Genomic DNA, 6,000 nt, shown 5'->3' with positions numbered 1-6,000 from the left:
AACTTAGAATATTTTAGATTAATCTTAAATCATTTTTTTGAGAATTCTAGTTGATAGGTAAATATTTTTTTGGCTTAAATTTTCTAGTTTTAACTAGTTTATTGCTGGTCTTAACTACAATTTTAAGCAATTATTTGTTATAATATGAATTTGTTTGCTCTTCCATAGCACAAATTTTGTGTTTTTAACTGTTTGTGTGACGGGGTGTTCGGAAACCCCCTCCGCAGTAATTTCGGTGCTTAATAATATGAATGTAACAGGTTGTAATGCAGTATGACAGTATTAGTTTAATTGATTTTGATTTATATTGATGTTATAGCAAGTGTTTGAAGTGTATTCTATCATTCTGTAGACACAAAACAACTCTTTTTGATTGAGGGTATCTTGCACGATGGACTGATTTCAGGCAGTTATGACAGTCTTCAGTTTTTATATTGTTTTTGTTGTGTATTTAGTCCATGATAAAATGATATAGCCACGTTTGCAGTTTTAAATACGGGTTTATTTCTGTCCGAGTCATACAAGAACAAAGACACAACAGCCTTCATTACAAGAAGATAGCAGCAATTTGAATAAGACAAAAGCAATCGAAATTCCCACAGTTGGCAGTACTCTGTCGGAGGTACACAACAGGTTTTGGTCAATTTTTGTACACACATTCTTTCCCCTTGAGAAATACTATACATGCATTATGATGTATGTGAGTAGAAGCACATGACTACAAGTGTACAATCATTGCAGAAAGACTTTTCATTTGCACTGTATAAACAGTATNGCTTGTTGCTCCGGTTGACCCAAAATTGAGTGTGGGCTAAGACCACCCGGTTTTTCACCACCGTCGACGGTCTTCGGGACTTCGACTACGGACGAGGCAGCCGGCCCTTCGGGATTCTACATTCTGTGGTGCAATCCAGTCGAAAAGCCGTAACCGTCTCCGATAGATTTTCGGGTGGGCAGAGCGTAGATAGGTTTCTCGGCTTCCGGTCGATCCTGGTACAGTGGGCCTTTCGAGCTTTGGTGACTTCCAGGCTTCCCTATTGTAGACCTGACTGAACCCGCAATGGGCATGAATGAAAGACTTTTCATTTGCACTGTATAAACAGTATGAACTACATAAACAATTTCCTATTAAATAAATAATGTATATATTTTTTATATCTTCTTAATGAGAAAGAAAAATTGATTTATACAATTATTTAAACATTTTTAATGCATTTAGTATTTGAAAAAAATTTTTGAGCAAATCAAAATGTTACTTTGAACAAAATTCCCTCCTTAATTAAAAGAAAGTATAGCGTAATGACAAGTGATAATAATTAAATGGTAATAGAATGAGTAATAGATGTTAATAGGTATTATTTGATATCAATACCAAATACACTGTTAATTAAAACTCAAAAACTTGCAACCTCGTACCCAAAATTTTGCTTCCTTGAAACCGGAGTTTTGATCATCAACCGAGGAGACGTCGTCTTCTTCGGGTGCTTCCCAAAGAAGGCGATGCTAGTAAGTATCTACTGCAGTCAACATATTACAGAGGTAAAGTATTACATTATAAGTTAAATTGCAAACACATTTATCTGTTTCTTAAAATATTACCACTTGACAAATTCCAGATGTTATTACTAGTTATGTCTTTTTATATTCCTCATTTATGTTAGTAAATAAGAAAATAAATTATAATGGTTTGATTAGTAATGTTTTAATTAGTTTTATAATGGTTTGATTTGAGTTCTCACTTTAGAATTTCTGCCTTTTTAATGCTAAGAAAGTTGCTTAGTATGAAAGTCTTGTCATTACCTGAATAAAACATAATAAGCATATAATGTATTACATTAGAATAAAGATAAGATAATGCACTAAATAGATATACAGGATGTTCCCTTCAAATGTCCCTAGTTTTATACATTAATTTCGGGAAAAAGCACATAGTACTGCAGACAGTGCATCTGACAATGTTGGTTACTACATTAAATCAGTACATCACGTACTGATTTAATGTAGTAACCACATACGCTGAAGCAACATGTTGAAAGTCATGCTGTTAATGGCATCTGTAATTCTCGTATGTGCGCTATCTCATGTTTGGCACCTTGCACCATACACACGATCCTTAATGTCTTACAAAGAAAATAGTTCAAAGACGTGATGTTGGGTGATTGAGTGAATTGAGAAATGGGGACCCAGTAATCTAGATTATGCTCCAGTGGAGGCCCCGATTGCCATCATGTAGTGGCAGCACATAGTGGCAATCGGGGCCTCCACTGTCCATGAAAAATTCCCGAGGAGTTACTTGCCCATGAATGTATGCGTGTGAAACTTGGAGTATTGACCAGAACACTACAAAACATGTCATTTTTATATCTGAACAAATGGGTTTTATGGAGCTCTTTTCAGAGTCAGTTTAATCAGTTTTCACGAGCCCATATATTTTTGCAAGGAGCCATGCTTCCGCACTACACAGCCAACTGAAATGAATGATAAATATACAACTTAAAATAAACTTATGGAGACAACAGGACTTCTCAGACTATCCTGTACATCAGAATTTTTGATTGGTGGTTTTTATAAAGTAAATAAAATTTTAATATCATATTTGAATACAAATTAATGTAGCAGGATCCATATCAAACCAGACATTAAACTTATCAAATTTTTCTTGAACAAATTAGAAAATTTATAATACAAATTACAGATAATGTATTTTTTATAACCAAAAATATAAAGATTTTATTAAGATAATGACTGGTAAGTTATATTTTGAAATTATTAGTTTCTGGATTGATAAAGTTATATCAAACTAGTTCTAGAATTATGAGAACAAATCAAAATAATAATAGATTTTTCTAGTAATCTGTCAGGGTTGCTTAAATCAAATGCTCGGAATTTTGTGCCTTTGGATATTTTTTTAAATTAGAGAAACTTTAGAAAATCTTATTAATTGGATTCTTTTGCTTTTATTTTACTATAACCTTCCATTTTTCTCCTTTCTATTAATTAATATTTAGTAAATGGTGCTAAGAGATTAGGTTTAAAAATCTAGAAATCTTCATCAATTTTGTTAAAATTTATTGGATTTTATGGCTTGAATTATCTTTTCTTAGTTTTGTATCCTCAAGTATTATTAAGAAAAGTAATGAAATCAAGATTTGATGAGAAAAATGCTTCAAGTATTTTCTAAATTTTGTTGTGTTTTGCCCTCATTTTTAACTCTTTCCAATCTTAAGAGGGCCTTTGTTGGCAAGATGACTGCGGCTTGTTGCTCCGGTTGACCCAAAATTGAGTGTGGGCTAAGACCACCCGGTTTTTCACCACCGTCGACGGTCTTCGGGACTTCGACTACGGACGAGGCAGCCGGCCCTTCGAGATTCTACATTCTGTGGTGCAATCCAGTCGAAAAGCCGTAACCGTCTCCGATAGATTTTCGGGTGGGCAGAGCGTAGATAGGTTTCTCGGCTTCCGGTCGATCCTGGTACAGTGGGCCTTTCGAGCTTTGGTGACTTCCCGGCTTCCCTATTGTAGACCTGACTGAACCCGCAATGGGCATGAATATGAGGTCCTACATATCTGGATTATACTGTCCATGAATAAGTTTTTAAATTTAAGGAATCGTATTATTGTTTATTTAATTTATAAATCGTTATATCGTAATTAAAGTTTTTATCTCTTTATATTCATTTTTATTATAATTGTTATATTTGAGTTTTAAATCGATTTATATATAAACAATTATTGTAAAATATTATTTATATATTTTATAAATTGTATGTAACTTCTGTTTTTAGAATCGGCGTAATGTGAAGAGTACGGCCGAACTTTTAATTTTCTAGTCATACAATTCAATTATTATCATATTGTAATCGCTTGTTAGTGGAAATAAACTTTTTTTTTTATTGTTTCAAAGTTTTGTTTATGTTATATGTATTAAAAGCCAAACACTAATTTAAAATTTGAATGTATACAATATGGAATACGCGCGCCGAAACGTTTCTAAATTTTTTAAAGTAAATTTTAAACTAAGAACAGATTATATTTATATTGATTTAAAAAAAAATATATTTTTATTTATAATTATTTATTAATTTTCACTTGGTTCGAATATTGATAATATTTTTAGAATATCAAAAATTGATGGAAGGATCTGGCAACACTAATTGAAATGTCTTATTAAATAAGTGTTGCCAGAAGAATTAAGCAAGGAAGAAACTCCTTTACGTTTAAGTATTTCAAAATGAAATTCGTTTTTGAAGTTATATATTTGGTGGACGTAAAAGGTTAATTTTTATATTTATTGCTTAAATTAGGAAAAATTAATCTAAGTTGTTATTATTCTGATATTTCCAAATTAAAATAACTACAATTATTTCTTTATTTAAGTATTTTAAAATTTAAATGATGTCATTTATATTTTTATTTAAATTAAATTAAAAATTTACACGACAAAAAAAAATTCTTAAAAAAATTAATGACGCTTGATTTCTTAACAAACGAGTGCCACCGAGCGGAGAAAATTATCATATAACGTCACCGCTAAGATATGCCATTGGATGGAATGCAATCACGTGATATACCGGCGCCATTTTTGGTCTAGTTTCAGCCCATGAACTACGATGGCCGGATGGCCGAGAAGTCGAGGTGGCATCCTACCGCTCTAGGGGACCCGGGATCGAATCTGTACGGTCAAAAAATTCCTAGAAATTTTTCGGGGTGGTCCACTTCGGATATGTCGGATCCCGCCGTCCTCACCACTCGGCCTGGCCTGAACCCGTTGTCGGCCTGGCCGAACCCATAAGAGGCTTGCTTTAAGAGTGCCCACAGGGCGGAAAGAGTTAAAATGAACCCTTAAAACGAACCCATGAACTAGACCCAGGTTTAGAGATTATATTCATGAATTAGACCCACGAAGATTCTTAAGACTCAATCTTCACTTCCTCACGGGTGCAGGCTGATGCTATTAAATTATTGTATCGGTCGAGGAAACTAAGATGGCTCTAGCTCTGGAGAACCCGAATCCGTGCAGGTTGAAAAATTAATTTTTGGGGGTGATCCGTCTTGAATATCAGACTCCATCTTTTATCAGTGTCACCATCGATTGCCCCATTATGGGTCTGAGCTTTTGCTTGAAAAAAAAAAGGCACTCTTAGTGTCCACAGCGTGGAAAAAGTAAAATATGTACTATAATATAGTTAGAGATGGATGTGATTAAACTATATAGTTAACTATACGTTTAGTTTCAACAACTCTTTTAATTCACTATAATGTTATCTTGGATTACCATTTAAAATGCTACCCTTTCCAGTGGTGCTACAGTGGAATGTCTATGATAATTTCATGTTTAAATTCGGGCTCTGGGGATCCGGATTCGATTTCGGGTTCCCCGATACATAAGCTTACGCCTTAACTAATTCGAATATCTGGCAATCCTGCAGCACGTAATGCATTCAAGGTATGTTTGTTTTTTCAACTGTTTCCGCTCTGTGGGCACTAAGATGGCTTATTTTTTTTTAGCAAGTTCCATTATAGGTTCGGTCAGGACTACAGTAGAGCTGCCGGTTATCAGGAACGAGACCATATCGGAACGGACCACCTCCCGAAAAATTCTTGAGGTTTTTCGACCCGTCCAGAATTGAACCCGGGTTTTCCAGATGCCGCTTGATGTGACGTTTAAACGAACAAAGCATGAAATTAGTGCAAATCCGCACGACTTTCCCCGTCAAATAACGGGGTGATCTCGAGTGCATCGATCGTCAAGCATTATCACGCGCGATTTCATTCCGAGTCGATGTTTTTAAATCGTTATTTATCTATTTTTTTATGTTATATTTTTTTTAAATTATTGTATTTAATTTATTTATTAATTAAATATTTCTTTCTGTTTGCTTTAAATTTACATTGTTTTCTTCCATCCTGCTGTGAATAACTGGTGCAGAAAGGAAATAATATGCCTTAAAAATCTTTTACTGTGAGATACCAAGCTTTACTTAGGAAAAATCTTCAGAA

The sequence above is a fragment of the Centruroides sculpturatus genome, unplaced genomic scaffold (genome assembly GCF_000671375.1).
Source record: "Centruroides sculpturatus isolate CEXI.00-Female unplaced genomic scaffold, Cexi_2.0 scaffold146, whole genome shotgun sequence".
Classification (NCBI taxonomy): domain Eukaryota; kingdom Metazoa; phylum Arthropoda; class Arachnida; order Scorpiones; family Buthidae; genus Centruroides; species Centruroides sculpturatus.
This window is presented reverse-complemented; position numbering follows the sequence as displayed.